Here is a 25,767-nt window from a genome sequence, read left to right as displayed (position 1 = left end):
GGGGCACAGCGGGGTCCTGTCCCGTCCTTATGATTTCAGCATTCTAGTAGAGGCTCGTAGATACATATGTGTGGGTAGTAGGTGTTATGTGATCTCTTTGGTGTATATCCTGTGTACTATTTTGTAACCTCATGGGCTTATGTATATACCTATATTTCGAGGAGTAAATGCAGGTTATTCCATGATAAGTTTGTATTGAGATTTGTATTTATTCAGGTTAATCATGATATGTGGTGCTCGGTAGTCTAGCTCGGAGATTTGTATATATTCAGCCATGACCCTTAGCCGGGTCGTGACAAAAGTGGTATCGAGAGCGAGTGTTCCTCCTAGGGTGTGTCAAGCCGAGTCCAAAGAGAGTTTGTTTATGGGTATGAAGTGCGCCACACTTATAAACATGAGGCTGCAAGACATTTAGGATTATTTCCCTTATTTCTTATTCTAGATCGTACTGTAGAGCCAAGTCGTAGGATATGAATTTCCTAACTCTAACTCTGATTGTTTGAGGCTGAGAGATGGTTTCTACAGGAAAAGAGATGAGTGGTTCAAGGGTTCCAGAGATAAGTTATTCTTATGAGACCGACCCATCTAAGGGTATAACTTTTATAGAGACTGATCCGTCAGAGATTCAGGAAGAATCAGCAGAACAGGTGAGGAACCGGCAGATAATGGGAGCCAATCTTCAGGTCTCATGTTATGAAAGGGTATTTAATGAAGCAGGTTCTTCTGTGAGGCCGGAGAGGTTACAGAAGGGAGAACCTCCTTATCTACCTTTGGGACAATTTGTGCTAGATCAAGCCTCCAGAATAGGATCAAGGTGAGAGTTCCCTATAGCATTGAGTTAATAGTGATAATGAAATGCAAATTTGATTGAGTAATTACAGAAGGGAGTAAAGGAGCTTATGCAGAAAGAACGTCTTATGAGTAAATAAACTTTTATTTAAGAGGATTGATTAACGAAGGGTTTAGGAAATAAATTTGATGTTTTGCAAGAAGGATGCCCAGATATGGCATATGAAGTGAGCTTTATTGTCTTATATCCCCTTTTCATACCAATAGCCCTGTATGGCTGAGTTGTGTATCATATGTATTTATAGGGGTTTTATGGGTAGCCTGTGAGGCATTGGATGTATTTTGTGGGCTGTGTGCGTGTGTTTGGGATAGCAAGAATTACAGAGGAAACTCTGCTAAAATTTCTCAAAATTTAAGCTACTTGAGTGTATATGTGCTGCAAGGGTAAGATGGCATTATAGATCAAAGGAGTTTAGTAATGGGTGATTGAAGGAGGAATGTGACCCTATGTGAGGAGAGAAAAATAGTAAAATGGCGCTACCCGTAAGTGAGGGAGCGGATATAGAAGTACGAGAAAGAATTAACATGTTCCCTACGAGGACAAATTAAAAGAGGACTCAAATGTTTAGGGAAGGCCAAGAGAGGCAAGTTGTTTCGAAGGCAGTTTTTCGATCTACATACATATGAGTCGTGTTGGTCTCGAGTACTAAGATTTATCTCCGAGATTTTGAGGCGTTGAGTATGTTATTTCATGTGTACCAAGGTATGAGCTCATGAATATTAAGTATCCAAGGATTAAAGGTTAAACGAATCGAAGTCGGAAGAAGGTTGAGCACTGTGCAACTTGATGGGCAGATTGACGAGCCGTCAACATGGTCGACGGTCCATCAACCTTGCACCGTCAATTAGCCTTGAGAATCAAAGGTTGCTGCAACTTGATGCCTGCAAGTTGACGGTCGTCAACAGTGTTGACATCACCATCAACAGTTTTGACGCCACTGTCAAAGTTGAGGTAGTGGTTGGGCTTTTGAGATATTATATATATTGACCCCTATGTTTGTTAAGATACAACGCAGAATTGGTATATGCATATATGTATAGTACGAGTACGAGTTAGAAGATCGAGATAGATTCATTATTGACGACTAAAGTCTATATGGTTTATAGACCAAATCCTATGGGCTCATAATAACGACATAAGGTAGTGAACAAGGAAAAAAATTACATGGGATTGAGGATAAGTTAAGAGAATGGTGGTATGAAGAAGATGTCATTGTAAATAACATGGAGGGAATGACGAGTAAGGAAAGAATAGGATAATGAATCGATAACTAAGAGCAAGATGACAAGGACAGCAAGTTAAAGGATGAGTGGAGAGTGAGCAGTGACATTATTAGATATTCGTGATTAAAACAAATAAAAAGGAAAGATTTAGAAAGGAGGCAGATAATTAAACGCCTACCCGCTATGACGGCTACGATGAGTATGGTATAAGGAAAATACGCTCCCCGCAGGTACTTCTGTGCTGGGAGAGAAATTAGCACTTTAAGACGATTGAGGGTAAGGAAAGTCGCCAAGGGTATTACGTGATTACTTTCTAATTGAAAAATGAGGCGTCATTATTAGTGCACACTTTAGTTCTCCAAATATCAGTTAAGAATGGATTTCTCGCCCCTCCTAAGTGCACTTGGCAATCACACCATACCAATGATCCCTCAGAGTAACAAAGGATTACCCATTATGACCTTGCGGACTAATTTAGGGAAATTCCAAGAAAGGACATAGTCAATTCAAATTAAAGTTGTTGCCAAAGGTGAATTTTAAGACGTTCTTGGTAATGCCCAAGATTAACCTAGTATGTGTTTTGCTGTCTAAAGAAAAAGAAGACGACACAAGGCACAAAAAAAGGGGACGAAGCATTAATTCTATGTTGTTGGGTTATTTTGAGGATTCAAGAGGTTGTTATGAATAAACGTCGGGGATAAAGGATATAAGTAAGTTGTTTGTGATGACCTATCACGATAAGATGAAACTATTAAGGGAAGAAGAATAAACTTGAGTGCAACAGTCAGGATTAAGATAGAATGTTTATGAGTCACAATCGATAAAAAGGGCAGGATGATCATGAGTTATTTTGGATAAGCTAAATTACGTTTAGAAAGGAATTAAGGTTGTGAGACAAACAAGCTTTGAAACCAAAAAAAAAAAAGGAATGACGAAGGGAATCCCATGTTAAGAAAACGACAACGAGAAGTGGAATCTTTAACTGAATATTAAGACAGAAGCGAGACAACAAAGAGTGAAGCTAGGGGTATACGATAAGAGACTTCCGTGAGTAACGTGGTAGATGATTGGGAGAACGATGGCGGTACCAGAAAAAGATAGGTGATGAGTTACATAAATTATAATACCAAAAAGAAGGAAGGAGATAAATGAATAAATGCTGATTCATTTCCTATACTGACGACAGAGAATTCAAATGTAAGAGAGGATTGAAAGGAGAAGTAGAACTTAGTCAACGAAACCTGTGAGGCTATTATGAGATTCACTAATATGGTGCGACATATCCTTATTGCTCCCTTATATGAGCTATGAATCTTAGAGTTTGCAAGTACACTGGATCTAAGGCTATTAAATATGCCTATAATCAATTAGCATTCGAGCGTGTTAATCTTAAAGTTAAGTTCAAGTTGCAATAGAGAGATTAGAGTTTCCCTGAGTATATTGTTGTTAAAGTATGACTAAAGGAAATTATAGAATGTCGGTTAATAAGAGATGGTCAATGCTCGAAGGTAAGTGGTGCATGGTAAGGGCAGGATACCACAAAAGGAAGTACAAATAGTAGTATGGAGTCGATTCTAAGGAAGATAAATATAATAGTACACCAAGACGTAACCAGGCAAGGAACTGCCAAATGAAGAACTTGATGTAACCATTAGCCAGTTCAAAGGAATTGGTTGGCAATAGAAGGAACATTTTTTTAAAGTGGATTGCAGGGCACAAGAAGGATATTTAACTTAAGGAATGAGTGAAGAAAGAATAGAACGAGGTAGATAGTAAAAGAAAGTAAAGATAGATAAACTACAAAGGCGAAAGCGACAATGTCAAGTAAAGGATATAGAACGATTCCATCCCTGTAGAGACAGAAGTGAGAAGAATGTGGAAGCATATCGAGCACGAGAGTGACAACTCTGAGTCGACAAAATATAAAAATCTAAGAAAACCTACTGGCATCGAATGATGATTTAGTAAACAATGGAATAATAGGGTATCCCCAGTAAAGATTCAAACCAACGGGTTATATTACGCGAAGGACAAACCAAAAGGAAAATTTCAAAGATATAGTGCGAGGTGAAGACAAGAAGCTGGTAACTTGGAAATATAAAAGAAAAGAGTTTCAAGGCCATGACAAGGATAAAGAAAGAGTGATAAAATGGACCTTTAAATACTCAAAAGTACACTCTTCGACTTATGGCTCCCAGGTATTAAATGGTCCAGCTAGGGAAAAAAAAAGGAAAATAAGAACCGTTTGGTGTCTCGGTTGCAGCTCCAGAGTAAGATAAGAAAGCATGTAATATCAGCAAGTTCAATGCAAGGTGTAAGAAAAATTAAATTGATGAAATGATAAGAGTACATGTTAAAGGAAAATGAGAAGCAACGAAGATATGTCAAGTAAGGAGAAGAGGGTACGATTAAACATGACCGGTTGAGAGAAAGGTATATGTAGGGCATGAATTCATCAAGAGAATGCTTGAGAAAGTATGGAGAATGTAAGACTAGTTTAACATTTGAGGACGAATGTTCCAAAGGGGGGGAGGATGTTACACCCCGTACTTTTGTACGCAAAGTCTCGTCGTGAGTTAGTTGACGAAGATTTAAAAGATAAGGTTGTCGTCAAGGTCATAAGGAATTATACATGCTCATTCTTCATATATGAGATATTGGTATCATGTTTAGTAAGTATCGGGAAGGTTGGATGTTAAGCGAATAGAAAAAAATTAAGTTTGTTGAAACTTTGGGAAAATTTGGCAGAATTCCGGGCAGAAATTTTGGGTCAACTTGTGAGGGCCATATCTCCTAGAATATGAGGAGTTACGGAACCTATAACATATGCATTCATAAGTTCAGCGAGTCTACTTTCCAACTCAACTGGAAGATCTGTATTTGCATTTCGACACTGGGAGATATGGGCCGTCGAAGTTGAGGCGGTGCAAAATTTCCAGTACTGTCCAAATGCATATATATCACGACTTGGCCTTTATTTTCTTCATTTTCCAAAGATGCAAACCCTCTTTAAATATTCCTAACTTAATTCCATCAAAAGTTAATCAAGAAATCATCGTAAAGGCGTGAATTAGAAAGGGGGAAGTAATGTGCTAGTGATGGTTGTTGTGCGGCTGCTCGTTTGAGTTGAAAATTGAGGATTTTTCCTAGAAGTTTTGGGTTTTCAAGGTAAGAATATGATCTTAAATTTGTTATTAAATTATGTGTGAAAGAATTTGTTGGTTTTAAGATGAAGATATATGTTTTGCAAGACATAAAGTGAGTTGTTGGTATGGCTATCTTATGGATTGATCATGGATGGAAATTTGAAGAGATTTTCACTTGTTTATATTATTGTATATTGTACTTGTTGTTGTTGATGATGTTGTGTATTGTGGGCTATTTGGGAGTTGGACTGGAGTAAGAATTATAGGGGAAATGCTGCCCAAATTTCGTTAAGTTTCCTTCGTACTTGGAATGAATAGTAACGGGTGTATATGGCCTAACTTTAGTTTATATTATTTAATTGTAGACTTACGAGCTCGAGAAGTATACGTTGGCTGTTTAGATAGACTTCCAGGTATGTGAGGCTATCCCCATTCTTTCAAAAAGGCATGATTCTTATATTATTGTCTTTTCTATATTTTCATGACCATCTTACATTCCAACAATCGAAAGTTCAAGATTGTTAAGAGTTCCTTATGAGATAGTGATGGGATGTGTTTTATGATAATGATGAGGTTGATGATTCTAACTCTAAAGATTCCAAAGTTTATGTGTAGATGCTTTTATAAGGTTTATGATCTTATTCTATGTTTTTCCTTGATGATTGTTCATTGTTGTTAGTCTCACCTCATGTCACTAGTTCCTTCAAGGTGAGACATGATGATCATGACTATTCCATAATATAATCGGAGGTTACCGATCTTACGTCACTCCGATAGAGTTATAGCTTTTCTTGAGCTCTCGTGCGTGCATTATGTTATGTATATGTATGATTACACCGTGCCTATTTGGCTGGACATGACACCACTTCGGTGGGCGGCTTGTGGATATTGATAACACCGTGCCTATTTGGCCGGACATGACACCACTTCGGTGGTCGGCTTATGGATAATGATAACACCGTGCCTATGTCGCCGGACATGACACCACTAGTGGGCGGCGTGAGATGATTACCCCGGACGCGGGCTAATGATGTTATTGATTCAGACAGTTTATGTATGTATGTGTGATATGTTTTAAAGGTAAAAGTGAGCATGCATGATTCCGCCTCTAGAGGCAAGCAGTTACAGTTATCCTTTCTTCTTATGCTTTCTATATTTCTTTATTATGTTATCATATATGCCTTACATACTCAGTATACTTTTCGTACTGATGTCCTTTCTTTTTATGGATGTTGTGTTCATGCCCACAGGTAGGCAGGGAGATGACCCAGATATCTAGGAGCTCTATCAGCATACATACAGGAGCGCTCCACTACTCCGGAGTTGCAGATTTTGGGTATATTCTTTTGCGCACATATTTGGGGCACATCGGGGTCCTGTCCCGTCCTTATGATTTCAGCATTCTAGTAGAGGCTCGTAGATACATATATGTGGGTAGTAGGTGTTATGTGATCTCTTTGGCGTATATCATGTGTACTATTTTGTAACCTCGTGGGCTTATGTATATACCTATATTTCGAGGAGTAAATGCAGGTTATTCCATGATAATTCTGTATTAAGATTTGTATTTATTTAGGTTGATCATGACATGTGGTGTTCGGTAGTCTAGGTCCGGGTACCCGTCATGGCCCTTAGCTGGGTCGTGACACATTTGCTACCTTCTCAACATCAGCAGCTGGTCTAGGGACATCAACCTCCTTAACCTCAGCAGCTGGTCTAAGGACCTTAGCAGTTGGTTGAACTATAGGTGCTTGCACTGCATTTTTTAGACATAATTAACAAAACGCATATCGCATACAACATAATTACAACAAAAAAAATTCAAAATGTTCACCTTTCTCTTTGAGAGTCTCTAGGTTCTTCTTCTTCTTCTTAGTCTCCTTCTCGCTCCTTCTTAATCTTTCCTCCTCCACATAGGCGATAAGAACCTTCAAAGATTCCTCCATCTTCTCCACACGCTGCTGCAGTCCCTTTTGCTCCACCGTTTGATGAGCCCCTTAGTGCCGCACGACCCTTAGATGTCCCAATGCCAAAACGTCCCCTATCACCTTTTGGGATTGAATTACCACCAAAATCTTTCGACTGACTATCTTCCACATCAAAAATCTCCTTGAGCTCCTTTCCCGACCTACTAGGATCCTTCGAGCCATGATTTTCTGTAATCAACACAGTCACGCCTTCCAATTCAGCCTTCAAGGTATCTATGATGGGATCGCTAACCTCATCATCATATGGCAAAAGGTTTTTCATGTAATCTTGCTCCATCTCACGTACTGTAGGAATGATGTAAGGGTGTACAACCTACAAATAATCAAAACATTAACATTTAGTTTGTATTTTTGTAAAACCATTGATAATAGACTCCAAATTTATACCTCTAAAGCTCTCGTTGGAATCCTAAATGGATCACCTTCAGTAAATCGCTCAATTTTTGTGGTGTGTCATCTAAGCATCCTAGGATTAGGAAAAGGAACCTCATCTGATTTGCCAACATTCCTTCCAAGTGCGGAGAAAGCTTCATATATCCAGACCTCCAATGACACAAATAATCACTGAGTGTAAAACTAACTAACACAGTCTATACTCTACTACACCAGTGGTTTATAATAATTACCATGAATGCCCATGGAAATTCGTAGACAGCATATGATGCAATCCTCTTATCAGCGTGGGTTTGTTGGTGCATGGGGATGTCTACCTTGTGCTTCAAGTATTCCAAGGTGCGTTCAAAGGATTTCTTTCCCCAAGGATAGCTCTGGAAGAATTCTAAATCGTCAGCCATTTTAATCATATCATGTTACACACCCTTGGTCGTATATTTGGAAAGCAAGATTACATGCAGAAACCACAGAAGACAACATTTAAGCTTTTCTTCTTTGTTTAGCCTAGAACCTCTTACCACATACAATAGCTTTTTTGGTGAAATCTTCTTGTTGCGAGTAACCTTTGAGCAGAATTCTGCCCCTTTCTTAAGTACCCTATCCTCTCTAGATTGGCTGGGATAGGATCCACAATCTAAACCAGTTATCAAAGAAAACTCCTTCAAACATACAGGCTTGTCATTGACGAGGAACCACATCTCACGCTTCTTTTTCTCATCCACATGACGAAGAAGTAGATAGTGGATCATTCGTCCATTAAAATTGATGAAGTGTTGTGACAGTTTTCTAAAATGACCAAAACATGAACGCTTGAACATTTTTCCTGAGTTTTTGATCTCTCAACACTTGTCTAAATTTAGCTAACAACGTAAGCCTGCTCCGAACAGAAACTTTTGCGGGGAAAGAAGCATAATTATCCAGCCAAGTAACCAAACAATACTTGCTTAACTTAATTGCCTTTGCACAATATGCAAGGACAAGGGATCAATATCATCATTAGTACGAGACTGCTTTGAACCATCCTTAGAAATATAACTATCACCTTGATCACCATCAACACTATGATCATCCATGGTGTTATATCCCGTATTTTGTACGATGGAATATTTTGAGTTGGTTGCGACAAGTTATGGACAAGGCTATTTTTCTGACTTTGTTTTAAGGCATGAGTGCTTATGGTTTTATGGGGATGGAACATTAAGGAAAATATGGGGCCAAAAGTGAAGTTTTGAAAACTTAATATTCATGAAAAAGGGGGCCATGTGGCCGTGTATATGGGATGTGGGTCATAGGCCACATGTATTAATTATATATGGTAGCATAAGATGATAATTAAACCATCTTCATCATCATTTTCACTCAAGAAAATTCAAGAAACATGGAGAAAGAGGGAGAGAGACCATTCGGCCATAGCATGGCCGAAAATGGTCCTTGAAAATTTGATCAAGAAAAATTGGTTTCTTCTAGTTTTTCCACTAATTGGAAGGTCCTCGTTAACGTGGAGTAGTTGTTGGAGCAAGAAAACCGTTCGTTGTTGCCATGAACAAGTCTAGCCGAATAGAGAAGTTGAAGGGAAAAGGTGAGGTTTAATTTTCTTTATGTGTTTTATGGATGATTTGTACATGTTGTGAAACGTAGAAATGAATGAAGTTCATGAAAATATGGTGTTGTGTGTGTGGCCGTGCATGTGTGGTGTAATATAGAAGTGAAGAACTAATTTCATTTGGTATGTTTAGAATGTTGTGTTGTGGATTTTATGTTGTAAAATGAAGGCTTAATGGTTCAAGATTGAAGTTGTAATCGTGTGGGCTGTTTTGGAAGCTAATGTGATTGTAATATGGTTTCTTGTATGTATGATGATAATGTTGTCAATGTGTGAATTGTTGGTGTAGTTGATGAATTTGGAAGAAAGAAATGTGTTGTTGATTGTTTTCTTGAACTTGGAGGGTTTCGGACTGCTTGGTGTATTGGATGGGCTGATTTGAACATTTTGTGGGTTGTCCGAAGTGTTCTTGAATTTTGTTTGAATGGTTTGGATTAGTACTTGAATGTGTGAATATTGATGTTGGTTTGATCGTTTGCGGTTGATTTGAATGAAAGTGAAATATCGTCGAATTGTATAGAAAAGAGTTACTAATGTCGTAAATGCGTTTTGAATTAATTATTGATGTTGTTTATATGGTTGTTGGTATTGTGTTGAAGATTTGGCCGAGTTGAATTCTCGGGGTTGTTGAACTTATAGGGGAAATGCTGCCCAAATTTCTGTAGATAAAATGATGGCTTGGGATTGAATTCTTCGATGCTTATGACTAATGTTAGTATCTAACGACGTTATTGTTGATTTTGAGAAGCCGAGACTTAAGTTCGGAATAGCGTAGGAAGCGGACGAGGTATGTAAAGCTTATCCTTCTTTTCTTTTGGCATGTCCTAGACGCAAGTAAGTTATGATATGTTATGAGCTTATGGGGGTAATTCTATTCGTAAAATTCGAGCATGGTTACGATTCCTATTCATCTCATGATATTGGTATTCTTAATATAGTAGAAATATGGTCCTTATGTCTTTGATACGATTGGATTCAAAATGTTGTATAAACGGTTTTGTTCCTAAAGGATCCTATGTCTAAAAATGTCCGTAACTTTCATAGACGAACCGGATTGCTTTGATATGCTCGTAAATGATTTCATAACGTATAATGACTTTAATTTTCACAGGCGGGCTCGGATTGGTTTGATGTCTGTCCGTGGGCCCCCGAGACTTTTCTATGTTTGGTTCTAACGACCTATTTTTGAAAGAACTTAATGTGGCTATCATCCCGACCCCCGAGGGTTGAGTACCTATTTATCTGTCGAGTACGGATCGATGATTTATATGTATATGTATACGGGGAATATGGGGAAAAAGGGACACATGTTGCGCTATGCGACGCGTAACCACGATCGGTTGAGTATCGAGAGGCGTGGTGGGGCAAACCCGGGTGGGGCAAACCCGGTGGTGGGCAAACCCGATGGTGGGGCAAACCTCGGCGAGGCACGGCGAGTCCCCAAAGTGGGGGTGAGTGTAAGGTTGCCTTAGGCGAATCCCACATTGGTTTAGGCGAATCCCACATTGGTTTAGGCGAATCCCACATCGGTTAATGTCACCTCATATGATATGTTATGATGTTATGATATGTTCGGAGGTATACAATATTCCAAAGTATGATGTGTTGTGGCGCCAAAGATGGAGTGGCGACCACGTTCTGTCCGCCAGGTCCCATTACGGACCGTAAGTGACACATGATATGATAATATGATGACATGATGATGTGATGACTGATGATTCTATTCACCGAGTCCCTCACTGGAGGGCCGGGACACGTTATATATGCATATGTACGAGGTGATTATTTGCTTATGTCACTCAGTCCCATTATGGGCCGGACATGATACATGATGTTGATATGCACGATTTGTATTTCAGGAGTAAGCATTTTGGCTTTCTGATTATTATATTTGTCTTCTGTACCTCTTACGTATGATTTGTATTTCAAATGCAAACATTTTGGTATTCTGGTTATTATGCTCACTTTCTTCCTTACTTCGGTTATGACCTCGTTTTCTGTGTTTCATGCTTTACATACTCGACATATTCCGTACCGACCCCTTTCTTCGGGGTCGCGTTTCATGCCACGCGGTACTACGAGATGAGTAGAGGACGTTAGCGAGAAGATATCCCAGAACTCGGATTGGCGAGCTCCATTTCTCGAGTCTTTGCCGAGTCGAGTATTTATGTTGTGGTATCATGTTTTGTGCTAGAGACTTTGCGAGGCGTTGTCGTGTGTATAAGACGTCAGTTTTGTAAGCGGCTATGTAAGCCGATGTATCATTACGCTTTATGTTACAGATTTGTTATGATTACAGATTTTATTTGTTTTGAAAAAGACGAAAGGTATGTTATTCTTTGAAAAGTTTTCATTTTGCGCTCATGTCGTGGTTTAAGGGCCCAGCATAATTATGAGTATCACGAGAGCCAGCAGGTTCGCTCGGCCTTAAGTAAGGGTCGGGTGTCCATCACACCCTATCGGAAATTAGGGTGTGACACATGGGGTCTGAGTAGGCCTCGCTATTAGCTTCTCCACTTCTTTTTCTTTTTCCATCTTGTATAACTTTTTCACCTCTTCTTTTTTTTATCTTTAGAACATGTTTGAATCATATCAGCAGAATGGGGGAGCATTTTTCCTCCTCTTCATCTACTTGTAGGCATTCTTTATGATCTATATACAAACAATAGAGTGACATTGATCAACCACGATATAAAAACAAGAATAATCGACCAAAAGTCTAGTAATAGACCACAATGCATTTGCAAAAAGCAAAAACAAAAAAAGAATGATCGAAACAAACAGCTAAACTTCCAAAATTTTGAATAAAAATCAGAACTTTATGAACACCATGAATAGGAAAAAGTTAACAACTTTCAGGGCAATATGGAGCTCAAAATGCTCAGACAGAGTTGCAAAATTAAAGAAAATACTTGGGGATGACGATTGAACAATATCGAAGCTTGGGGGAGAGGAAGAGTAGGTTGGAAGCTTGAGAGAGTTCAAATTTGGGAAAGTGTAAGGGACTGAAGAGAGAGAGAGAGAGAGAGAGAGAGAGAGAGAGGGGCTTTGTATATTTTAATACAACTCAAAGGGACTGAAGTGTATAAGTTAAAAGCTCCAAATTTTTTAAAATTATGAAATATACCCCATCCCCCCTTTTCTAAACCCTAATCTCGAAAAATAATTGAAAAAGAAATTGAATGGCCTTCCACTAAATTCAAGACTTGAAATGGCCCTCTTGCCAAATCTTCTCTAGTTTTAGACCTTTGTTTTAATAAATTTAATCTTAGATCATTGGGATATTAAATGGAACACATCTCATTCAGCCGAGTAAGAATTTGAGCAAAGAGCCTGATCCCAAATTGAAACAATATATTTTCCATCTAACAGAAGTAGGAAGAATTTCCGCTAATACAACAAACAACACTTACATAAAACACATGGTTCCTTTTACCGAACTAAACATGAAATTAACCAAAACAATAACTTCAACTGATAAAAAACAAATGCATGGAAGAAGGAAGATAAAAATCTGGATGAAACGAAATTTACATACATGCTTGCAACAATTTAAGTGGAATTCCGCCACCATAAATTATCGTCGATGGTAAGGAAGAATTGTTGAGTAGGTCCCTCAGACATGTGGGGCCCACCAGAGTTGAATAGTAAATACGCGTGGTACTGTTCACGCGTATAAAACGCGTGCCATGTTTGCAACCGTTCACGCGGTTCCGTTCACGCGGTGATACCGTTCACGCGGTTTTTTCGTTCACGTAACTCCGTTCACGCGGTGTACTGTTCACGCTTTTTCTGAAGCTTATAAATAGAGTTCTAAGCTTCATTTGGAAAGGACACCAAAAAAATCTCAGACAATACATCTGAGTGAGAGCAAAGTGAGGTATACCATATATGTAAGAAAATAGTCCTATGAAGAAAATAGAGCGTGAGTGATATTGTAGTAAGGTGGAAAAAAATCAAAAGAGTGTTTTTCTTTTGTGGGTGTATGGTCTTAGGAGTATTTATACTCGTTACTACACAAAGGTAAAATCCCTTACTATAGTGATATCGAGCCTACTCCTCTCGGCGTGGTTTTTCCCTTATTCGTATGGTTTTCACGTAAAACCTTGGTGTCATTATTGCTGTATTTTATTCTTGCTAATTTAACCATAAATTAGTGTTCCGCGTTTATCACTAATACCGTGAATATTATTTTTGCGGGGCTATTTTATTCCCAACAAGTGGTATCAGGGCCAAGGTTCTGTCTGAGTATGCTCTGTGGTCATGCATGCCTCGAACTTCCACATCGAAAAGAATTACTTTGGTCTTCGAATAAAATAGTATTTGTATTTGTGATAAACGATGGAAGCCAACACTAGTAGAATGGTTACTTTAAATGGCGTAAATTATGCCATTTGGAAGGGCAAAAAAAAATGGAAGATTTCTCTGTCAAGAATTTTCATCAACCCGTTTTTGCAAATAAAAAAGCACGATAATAAATCGACGAAGAGTGGAATTTGTTGCATCGGCGGTGATTGCGCTTTATTAGACATGTGGGTTGAATGATAACGTGTCGAACCATATTTCGGGGAGACACATGCTCGGATCCACGGGAGCATCTTGAAAGTTTATATGCTCGGAAAACTAGTAACAACAAGATGTTTTTTTGATAAAGCAAATGCTTTAGGTTTAAAATACCACGATGGAACTATCAACTGAGATCATCCGAATATTTTTCAATCATGAACCAATTATCCGCTTATGGGCATTAACTTTGATGAAGAAATTCAAGGTTGTTTCTACTTGGTTCCCTATGCATTTTTGGGAAATTATTAGAACTTCATTATCAAATATCTCCGATGGTGTGATCTCTACCAAGGAGATCTTTTAAATGAAGAGATGAGAAGAAAATTCAATACTTCCTCCTCATCGATGTCTTGGTGACCGACACTGGGGAGAGGCCCTCGTGGTTCTCAAAATAGAGAACATCATAGAAGCAAATCCGAATTACTTAAAGATATTAGTGCTATCATTATCGGGAAAAAAGGGCACACAAAGAAGTTCTATTGTTTTTGAAAAAGGAGAATAGAGATATAAGGAGGAAAAGAAAGAAGATGGCAATCGTGTTGCCGCTTTCACTTCGTAAGATCTTGTTACTATCCTTGATGCGAGACCGATAAATATTGCTTGTGATGAGTCAATTTATGTATATTACATCTCATGTGACATCACGGAAGGAATTTTTAATCCTATACTCGGTGACTTTGGAACTTTGAGCACGGGTAATGAAACTTATCTCCAGGGTGGTCGGTGTTGGAACGATTTGTTTGAAAACTAGTATTGAACTAAACTAGTTTTAAACAATGTAAAGCATGCACCCGATGTTCGTCCGCACTTGATCTCTGTTGGTGTTTTGGATGATGAGGGATATGTCGGTACCAATGGTCTAAAGTGGAAGCATACTAAGGTTCCAGATTGTGGCTCGTGGCGAAAAACGTCGTGGTTCATAATCCGACTACGGCCTACTCCGTGTTGATATGGGCCGGTTGAGAGCAATAGCTCTTCAACGTTATGGCATAAGAGGCTTAGCCACATTAGCGAGAAAGGACTAAATGTTCGGCAAAAGAAATTATTGTCAAATTTCGAAAGTGCTAAATTAGAAAAGTGTGAGCACCGCTTGGTTGAAAACAAAAATGAGTTTCTTTCAAGTCTCATCCTCCTTCAAGAAATCATCTTGAGTTGGTGCATTCCCTTTATGTGGTCCAACGAAGACAAGGACTTTGGGTGGTGCACTTTACTTCGCTACCTTTATCGATGATTGCTCAAGGAAACTTTGGGTCTACGTCTTAAAGACTAAAGACCAAGTGTTGGGTGTCTTTAAACGTTTAGACCTCGTTAAAAGAGAACTCGGAAAGAAGCAAGTGTATTCGCACCGACAACGCTGAATATTGTGGACCGTTTGACGAACTTCAAAGCAAATCGTACACAATAACTCCTCCAAGACTTAATAATTCATAGAGGATGAAGACCTTTGATGGAAAGAGTTAGATGTTTGCTTTTACCAAAGTTGCCGAAGCATTGTCGATACCGCCGCACATGTTATTAATCTATCCCCTCGCGGTTGCTTTGCAAAGTGATGTTCCAAACAGTAGTTTGGTATGGCAAGGATGTTTCCCATGACCACTTGAAAGTGTTTGGTTGCAAAGCTTTGCAATGTGCCTAAAGATGAGAGGTCAAAATTAACTCAAGACAAGGCAAAGGCATCTTCATCGGTTATGGCCTTGATGAGTTTGGTTACATATATGTTCCAATTGATAATAAGCTCATAAGAAAGTCGTGATGTTATCTTCACGGCCATAAAACCATTGAAGATATTAATAAAGCGGAGAAGATAAAATCTTCAAGTTCGAAGGCTTAGTTAATTTGATCAAGTTCCTCAAACAAATGTTGACAAGTTGGTGGGCTCGATGACGATGGTGATGCCCGTAATGATGTTCCGCATAATGTTGATGATGATAACGATGTCGGCTATCACGAGGTAGATGCAAACATACAAGTCGTGGATGAACGAGATATTCCACTTAGAAGGTCTACTAGACAAGATGTTCCTTCTTCCCGTTATTCACCTAATGAGTATGTATTACTCCATAAGAACCCGAATGTTATATGGAAGATGAGCACAAGGATCAATGGATCTGAAGCCACGCAAGACTCCAATCTCTACGAGAACCATACTAAAAGGTGAAATTGCTCAATATGAGAGCTTTGAAGAACAAATGGGTGTTCAAAGTTAAAGCCGAAGAACACAGCTTGAAGCCCAGACACAAAGCTAGATTGGTTGTTAAGGGATTTGGTCAAAGGAAAGGTATTGACTTTGACGAAATATTTTCTCCCGTCGTGAAAATGTCCTCCATTCTGGACGAATCTTGGTTTGATTCTTAGTCTTGATTTGGAGATTTCAGATGGATGTGAAATTTTCTTCATGGTGATTTAGAAAGAGGAGATTTATATGGAGCAACCTTAGGGCTTCAAGGAAAAGGTAAAGAAAATTTTGTACGCAAACTTAAGCACAGTCTATATGGATTGAAGGCAGCTCCCGTACGGTGGTACAAGAAGTTTGAGTCGTTATGGGGGAGCAAGGCTATAAGAAGACTTCTTCGCATCACCGTGTATTTGTACAAAGATTTTCTGTGATGACTTTATCATCCTTCATGTGGATGATATATTGGTCAGAAAAGAATGCTTCCAAATCGACGAGTCAAGAAACGATTGAGGAAGTTTTTGCAATGAAAGACTTGGGTCATGCTAATCATATGAGAATTACTCGTTCAAGAGATGAAAGAAAGCTTTATTTCGTCACAAGAAAAGGTACATAGAACGTGTACTTTCGCTTCAATATTTCCATGCTAAGTGGGAACACACCTCTCCCCCGTCATCTCGAAATCGAGCAAAGAGATGTGTCCTACAACAAAGGAAAAGAGAGAATGGCCAAGATTCCTTATTCCTCCCGGAAGTTTGATGTATGCAATGGTATGCCGACCGTATATTGCTCATGCGCAATGTTGTTAGCGCATTTCTCGGAAATCCAGGGAAAAGCATTGGGAAGTCGTGGGATACTCGTGTATCTAAGAGGAAGCTCGTATGAATGCTTGTGTTTTGGAGGATCAAATCCAATTTTGAAAGGGCTATACGATTCGATACAAGACCTTGAGAGAGAGAGAGATATTTGTTTACTTTTTCGGTGGGAGCTATATCGTGGCCAAAGTTGCGTATGTGTGTAATACAACGGAAGCGGAGTATATCATGTCGAAGCCGACAAAGAAATGATATGGCTCAGAGATCCTTCAAGAACTTTTTTAAAGATGGAGAATATACCCCTATCCCCCTTTTGAGCAAGAACTCGATGTACTATGCGAGAACAAAACACATTGATGTCGATATCAAGATTCGCGATGCTACGGAGACAAAAAGATTCCATTGAAGAAAATTCACACGATGGAAATTCGCATATGATGACAAAGGCGGTCTCAAGGCAAAAGCTTGAAGTTTGTTCCAAGCCTTTGTTTTAATAAACATTCTTCCCTGTAGAGAATTGAGAGCAGGTCCCTCGACATGGGGGCCCACAGTTGAATAGTAAATACGCGTGCCGACGCGTAAAATTTGAGCAAAGACGCCTTCACGCGGTGATATCCACGCGGTGTACCGTTCACGCGGTGACAATATACGCGTTTTCGTTCACGCGGTGTACCGTTCACGCGTTTTCCGTTTAGGAAGAGTTCTAAGCTTCATTTGGAAAGACAAAAAAATCACGTACAATACATCCGAGTGAGAGCAAAGTAGGTATACCTTGTAAGAAAATAGTCTCTGAAGAAAAATAGAGTGTGAATATTGTAAGGTGGAAAAAATCAAAAGAGTGTTTTTCTTTTGTGGGTGTAACTTAGGAGTATTTATATTCGTTACACACAAAAATCCCTTACTATAGTGATATAAAAATCGCTCCTCTGGCCGTTTTTCCCGAAAGGGTTTCCACGTAAAACATGTCATTATAGTCGCATTTTTATTCTTGCTAATTTAACCATAAATTAGTGTTCCGCGTTTATCACTAATACCGTGAATATTATTTTTGCGGGGCTATTTTATTCCCAACAAGAATATCATAGAGACATATTAATTAAGGTGCAATGAATGAAACTTGGGTCCTTTGCGAGGTGGAGGATTCTTTGGCTTTTTGGGGCGAAAGTTCTTTCGGGGAGGGTTTGGCTGACGTTGTTTCTGCTGAGGAGGGTTGAAGGCCCTGCAGTTTTTCCTGATTTCTCCTAATCTTCCCTCAAGAACTTGTGTGTTCCCTAACTTGATCAATGCGTTTGCAAAAGCCTGTTTGAAGGCTATCGGATTGACAGAAAAATTTGTAACAATCCCAGCACTTGACCTATCTAATGTAAGTTCTTGATCAATCTTCAAGTTCCCTTTCTTCAACCTTATTTGTTTATAGAACTCGTTGTCGATAATAGATGAAGTGCTTTGGTCTAAGAAAACTGAAGGATCGCCCCTTGCAGCACAAGTCCTACTAAGTCTAGCAAACAAGTTAGGATCCATACTCCCGTCAGACCTTGATAATCGATCTTGGAAAAGACTACAATGCGCAATTCCAACGGTGTGATCACCCAAAAGAGTCACCATGTCATTCAGGCTAAACCCTTTGGGCGCGAAAAATTTCAATGCTTCTTGCACGTTCAAACTCGGCCCTGGAAAGTTCACTTCTGCTGGATTTGAGACAAGCCCATCTCGCCTCCCAGTGGGGATTCGGTAGCTAGGTCCTCCAGCTACCGAATCCCGAGTAGCTATTGCTATGATATCTGCACAGGAGACTGTCATTGGGCATGCAGCCTCTAGTCTGTTCTTAATCCTATCAATAAGCTCGTATCCTCGTACTGATTGGTTTGGTCCTGCATCTTTTTCAGATTGCTTGTTTCGAGTATTCTATGTGTCTATGAGTATTGATGCATCACAACCCTGAATAGCACATTTCAAATGCAAAGTTATTACAACTACTTTATATGAACCAAATAATTATACGAGACAATTAACTTGGAGGTCAGTTGATTAAATTTTTTAAACTAGGAATAGAAAATCTAGAAACAAAAATTATCAGCGTCAAATGAGTCTTTACTTATAAAAAAAAAAAAATGAACCGATGCTATCTTGGGGAAAAGGAAGAGAAATCGTAAAGTTCATTATATCACAAATAGGACAAGGGGGTTGGGAGCAGGGGGGAAATTAAGATGGTGAAATAAAATAGTATTATATTCTGAGATCTCAATAATAAGAACGGAAAAATGGAAAAATAAAATATAGAGTATACTTTATGACAAGTAGATTAGCTTATTCCCAATTACCCACTCAAGACACGTTAATTGATCGAGTTCAACTCCCCTAGAGAGCACTCAGCTTCTCACGTATTCTTTTTTTGGTTGCGTCTTTTTTGTTTAAAGCAGAGGATAGCCATGCAATGAAAATATTGGGAAGGTTACATAAAGAAGGAAAAATATTAATTATTCTTTCCGTCCCAATTTATATGACATAATTTGAATTTCGAGAGTCGAACTTTTTTATTTTTGATCGTGAATTCAGATATACAATCTTTATGTTTTCTTAAAATATTTACATATTTAGAAACTACATAAAAAGTATTATAAGTCACAATAATTAACAATCATACGAATTGATCACAGTCAAAAAATTTCTTGTTTGACTCTTGAAAAGCGAAATGTGTTATATAAATTGAGACAAAGGGAGCAGTTTATACGTACCCTCACAAAGCAGTCATGAAAATACATCCGAAGCAAAGCCGCTGTGATTGAACGATCAATGGAGAACCAGCGTTGCACTTCTTGTTGAACAATACTTTCTGCTCCACGGCATTTAGTGGCATAAAAACCAACTTGAAGTGCACCTGACACTATTGTAAGTCCATGAAAAATACAGCATAGTATAAAGAAGAGTAGTATTATCTTCTTCTCCATTTTGTTAAGGAAAATTATAGCCCTTCCAATTCAAGTTTAATTTAATCAATGGGGTGAAATGATAGGACTTTCTAAAGGTATTTATACATAGAGGATAAAGGGAATCATGCCATGAAAATAGAGAAGTTGGAGGTTTGCAAGATAAACATAACTGGGAGGCACGACAGCATAATAATAAGATTATTCTACGAGAAAAAGATATAATGAGATCAAGTTACGTTGGTTCATAACTATTAGTTTTCATATGAGAACTAAAGAAGTATTTGTTTCGAGAACATGATAAGTTATGCTTAATAATTGCATTTCCTCCATTGTTACATAGTAATTTAATTGTACGAATTATAATGCTACATGCATATCCGACTTTACACTCCATCAATATCAAATTATTTGTCGTGGTTACTAAAAATAGTTGTCTCTAATTATTTGTAGTTTTAGAAATTCAAGGCATAATTAATTATTTTTTTCTTCATTTTACTCTTAGTAGAATTTTGTCATTAATAGAGATAATACATAAATAAAGTAAATATTTAATAGATAGAGATTATAACTTAGACATAAATGGATGAGGCCCCTCTCGATCCCCTCCATTTCGTCCAGTGCCCTTTTAAATACCAGACACCTGTCTAATTTAAATTTCAATGGTTAAGATTAATAAATTAAAAAATCGAAAAAGGGTCATATTTGCCCCTGTACTCTCAGAAAAGGGTTATATTTGCCCTTCGTTATACTTTTTTTGATATATTTGGCCTTCCCATCCAACTTTAGGGCCATATTTACCGCTGAACCGTTAGTTCTCTTGTCCCCACCTTTATTATCCTATATGGCGCCTACGTGGATATTTATTTCTCACAAATGCAATCCCGTCAAATCAAACCCCACACCCATCCAACAAAACCGACCCAACACACATACATGAATTTGTGGTGGGTTTTGCACAGCAACTTCACCTTCAACCCCACAATCCCGCTACTAGTTCCAGCAATACTAAGGTTACGAATTGGGGAGTTAAACATTTTGGCGAGTGCACAAGCTTGTGACAAGAAATGGAGGTCTAGCCATTCAAATCTGCGATTGTTTAGTAAAATTCAACTAAAATACATGAATTTACATCGAATACCTCTGTATATGCACATTTAATAATGTACAAATAGCAATGTGATATATAAATGCATAAAAGAACTTCAAATCAGCAAATTCTTCAATAAAATTCAAATGAGTTATCCAGAAATCCCAATCAAACTCCAAGTTTGGGCAGTGGCATTAGGGGGAAAATAATAAGGATTGGGTGGGAGCTCATCCAATCAAACTCCAAGTCAAGAAGAGAAACGGAATGCAATGTACTTTTCAGATTCCATACACCAATTACTAGTTTGCGGCAACAGATTGAATTAAAATCTCTTTTTTATTTGGGGTTTAATGTTGTTGGAGTGAAGAAGAACGGAGGGCAGTGGTGGTTACAGAGGCGGCACCGGAGCAGTGAATGAGAAGACAGTTACAAGTGTTGGGTTCAAAATATACAAGTTGGGTCGGTTTTGGTGGATGGGTCGGGTTTTAATTTGATAAGATTGAATTTGTAAGAAATAAATATTCATGTAGGCGCCACGTAGAATAATAAAGGTGGGAACAAAGGAACTAACGGTTCAGGGGTAAATAATGGAAAGAATAAATATATCGAAAAAGTATAACGAATGACAAATATAACCCTTTTCTAGCAAATATGACCCTTTTCCGTTAAAAAATCTATTATAACCATAGTTAAGTGGGACCCCAACTAAGCCTTTCACAGTTTTCACTTCTTCAATCCATAGTTAAGAGATTAAATACTACCGTTAGTGGTCGTTTGGTAGGTAGCCAAAATTATCCCGGGATTATAATTCTGGAACTAATTTATCCCATCTCTTGAGATTATTTTATACCATCTTTTAGATGGTATAAAATAATCCCGAGATAAGTGGGATAAGAAGGGATACCCCACCCTTGAGATTATGCTTCATTTTGTATCGTGTTTGGTAGGAGGGATAAATTTATACCTCCTACAAAACACGATACAAAAAATTAGTGCTGAAATATCCCAGCCTATACCATGCACCAAACGACCCGTTATTGCATAAGCTTCCCACTTTAAGCTACCGGAGACTTCAAAGCTCGCCGGAGTTCTGATAATAAAAATGATATTTTTCCTAACTGAATAACCTTAATGAAACCAACAATTTTGGACCTCTCCAATGCTAGAGTCATTGGACCATTTCTTTCTCTACTGTTTCAGCCAAAGAATCACTTCCACAGGCCCCCGGAAGAACTCCATTCTCGGTCCTCATTTCAGATGAAAAACAATTGTCAGCGATGGCAGACACGAGAGGAATTTGATTAAACCCAATCAAATACTTGCTTTTTTTTGTTCATTATGTAAATGCAATACATAAAATACACTTAGTAAGATCCGGTTCTAAAAAATTCAGATCTGAACCATGAACTGTCACAAAGCTTTCCGGCGATTTTCCTAGCGGTGATTACTCATCTTTATCGTCGAAAAAGGTTAACGTAATTAGCAGAGATTTTGAGGAAGTGAAAACTGTGAAAAGCTTAGTTGCGGTCCCACTTAACTATGGTTACAATAGATTTTTTTAATTAATTAATCTGAACTATTGAAATTTAAATTAGACAGGTGTCGGTATCTAAAAGGGCACTAGCTGGACGAAATGGAGGAATCCTCACTCGTGAGGAGCCACGTTTGATATAAATAAGAGTAAAGTTAGTCAAAATCTCTCCTAATTAATATTTTTTCTATTTCAATTTATGTGAATCTATTTCTTTATTAGTCTGTGACAAAAAAAATGACCCCTTTTTATATTTGAAAACAATTTATCTTTATGAAATGATTTATAGTCACACAAAATATATGTGACTCATCTAACACCACAAGTTTAAAAGTCTTCTCTTCTTTTTTAAACTCCGCGCTTAGTCAAATAGGTTCATATAAATTAAAACGGAAGACGTATTTCTTAAGAAGCATGTAAAATAAAAAATGAAAAATACTTTGAGACAGGGGTAGTAATATAATATTTAATAAGTATGAGCATATTGAATTTAAAATTTCTTAAGACGTTAGAATTCTTGTAGAACGTACCATGCTGTTAAATAAATGGCAAAAGTTATAGATAGCCCCCTAAACTTTGCCACATTTTCCTCTGGGGTACCTAAATCGAGGATTGTACCTATTGGGTACCTAAACCAGTCTGAATTTGTACCACTTAGATACTTTTTTATTATCGCCTACAATTATAGAGTGTACCAATGCAAGCACTCGCGATGACGTGGCGAATGTTAATTAGAAGATGACATGTGGCATTTGGCCCACAATAATAATTAAAGGATGAATTATGAAAAAAGAAAATTAATTTAAAAAGGAAAAAAAAAACAATCACAATAGAAAAATCATCAATCTACAATTAACCCACTCGGATTACTGACAAGGAATGCCAAGATTTTTACCTATTTGAAGGATCACGATCGACCAAACAGAGTTGAATTGCAATGAACAAGTGTGTACAAAATTTAGGGTTTGAGACAAGAATTATTGAACTGACTTCAAAGATAGGGAAACGTAGACAGAAGGGGAAAAAGACCGATCTTTTCTCTTTGGTATGGTAAGTAATATTTTGTGCAATTGGGTATTTGCCAAATCTGATCAGTTGACTACCAATTAAACACTATGGAATATGCGCTTAAAAAATCAAATTTCTTGTTCTCTCTTCTTTTTTTCTTTTTGGTTTCTATTAGATTTGATTATTTCTTTTCTTTTCTTTGCTGTAAAATTCTTTTTATAATTTTTAGTATAGCTCTTCTTTCCCAATAAATTCACCCTCCACCAGCCGCCCATTGTCGTTCCCCTCCGCCGTTGCCGTCCCTTTAAACCCGTCATTTTCCGTCTCTATTTTTCTTTGTTTGATTTTTAAATCAGATTGTTTTGTGGTTATCGTTCATTATTTTCGAGCAGACGAGAGAGAGAGAGAGAAAAAAGTGGTTGCGGTCTCCATGTTTTCCGTCGAACAAGATAACAATGGTGGATAATTATTGGATTCAAAGAAAAAGGAGGAGGAGATGGTGGTGTGGTGATGGTGATTTCCTGATCTAAAAAAAAAAAAGATGAAAAGTTGGTTATTATTAGTGGTGGCATCAACAATGATGGTGGTTGCGGCGGCGGGGGTTGGTGGAGGAAATAATGACAAAAACTAACGAAGAAGAAGAGGTTTTTTAAAAAATCAGCTAAAAGTACAACCTTTCACGCGTCTATGGCAAGTGCATTACACACATTTTGCCACCTCAGCAAAAAGTATCTAAGTGGTACAAATTTGGATTGGTTTAGGTACCCAATAGATATAATTCTCAGTTTAGGTATCCCAGAGGAAAATGCAACAAAATTTAGGGGGCTATCTATGACTTTTGCCTAAATAAATTAACAAGACGTCTTAGCACTAGAAAGAATGGGGAACCGTCGCTTTGTCGTTCTTTATCTACCTTGGGTCTCCTTTGCCAGAGGTCTAATATGGGAGTCAAAAGCTAATGATGGCAACAGAAAGTCGGTCCAATTTATTATCAAAATAAGCATGCTGCTGATTATACCCAAATATTTTGTCGCTAATACAATGAATTACAAGATGGACAATATTCCTATAAACAATAATGTACAATCTAGCTGTATTAACAATATAATCTTTTCACATAACGATTCAATTATCACTTTCTTATCGTACCAAACGACCCCAAAACGTTGAATGAGAAAAATGTTGCACATATAATTACTATGAACATGTCAGGAAAGATTTGATATATCTCTATCATTGTAAATGGTAGGTGTGTTTAAAGGTGCAAAGCACTCTTACGAGAAGCTTCGCTTTGTTTAATAAATTCTGCTTTCTTCATTGTCTGGAATATTGCAAAATTGGAATCAGAATGATTTATATTATGTGCTGCTTCTCAGAATAAACCATGGACCTACTGTCACGCCCTAAAAATATAGGGCCGCGTGTCCATGCATCATATATGTCTCGTTCATAATATATGCATGCATCACTTCACAGACATAGTTTCAATATACTCCTTTCATCTCAATTTATACGAGAGTTGACCTGTTTCGGGAGTCAAACAACTCTTTTTTTACTACGATTTCTCCAACTTTTTTCATACATTATGATTTATTAATTATGCATGACTTATCAGTAGTACTTTTTATGTAGTTTTCAAATATGTAAATTTTATTATTAAAATACTCGAATAATTTATGTTTGAAATTGAGTCGAAGGAAAATCAGTTGACTCCCCAAATAGATCAACGCTTATATAAATTGAGATAGAGGGATTAGGTGTTTTGCACGTAAACTTCAGCCAATTAATTATATGAGAAAAATAAACTGAAATTATTTAAAACTTATATATAAGAAAAAGAACCGTAGCATTGACATGTAAAATATGCTGGCAATCTTTGAAAGGCAAAAAATAATATACTATATCGACATAATACTTGAATTCAAAATGATTGGATATTGTCTAAACTTGCAATTTCATTAAGTTAGTTAGATATTATTTGTATTTTTAGTGTAGAACTATCTAAAAAGGTCATATCTTACCTAATAGTTTTTAGTGTAGAACTTTTTTTGATATATGTTCCCATCTGTCAATATTGGTATGTCCCAGAATTCAGATACAATCTCCTATCAGTGTCAAAGATCACAAAAGAGTTGTTTTGTGTAGTATCTTTTTATCCTGACTTTTGTCTATTTCAGGAACTCTCAAATGGTAAGGTGATGGGATTGGTAAGGAGGATCAAGGACTCTATATCTTGCAGACTGGAAGATCTGAAGATATTGTAAATACTAATAAACATGCTATGGCATCAGTAGATGTGTTTCCTAGTAGTTTGAATGCTAATAGCAAGACTGTGAGTTGTTCATCTGTAAATACCTTTGATAAGACTGCCTTATGGCATAGGAGATTAGGTCATGCTCCTTTGAAAGTGCTTGGAAGAATAACTGATTTGAAATGTATGCAATTGAATGAACA

General features: G+C 37.7%; 1 pseudogene; it reads right to left on the bottom strand.

Moving 5' to 3' along the window:
• Window positions 1–17,835: 17,835 nt before the first annotated feature.
• LOC132034537 (peroxidase 44-like) lies at window positions 17,836–21,345 on the bottom strand (annotated as a pseudogene).
• Between the last annotated feature and the right edge of the window lie 4,422 nt (window positions 21,346–25,767).

This window comes from Lycium ferocissimum, chromosome 10, assembly GCF_029784015.1.
Source record: "Lycium ferocissimum isolate CSIRO_LF1 chromosome 10, AGI_CSIRO_Lferr_CH_V1, whole genome shotgun sequence".
In the NCBI taxonomy this organism is placed as follows: domain Eukaryota; kingdom Viridiplantae; phylum Streptophyta; class Magnoliopsida; order Solanales; family Solanaceae; genus Lycium; species Lycium ferocissimum.
The sequence above is the reverse complement of the archived record's forward strand: the minus strand, read 5'-3'. Positions and strand labels throughout refer to the sequence as shown.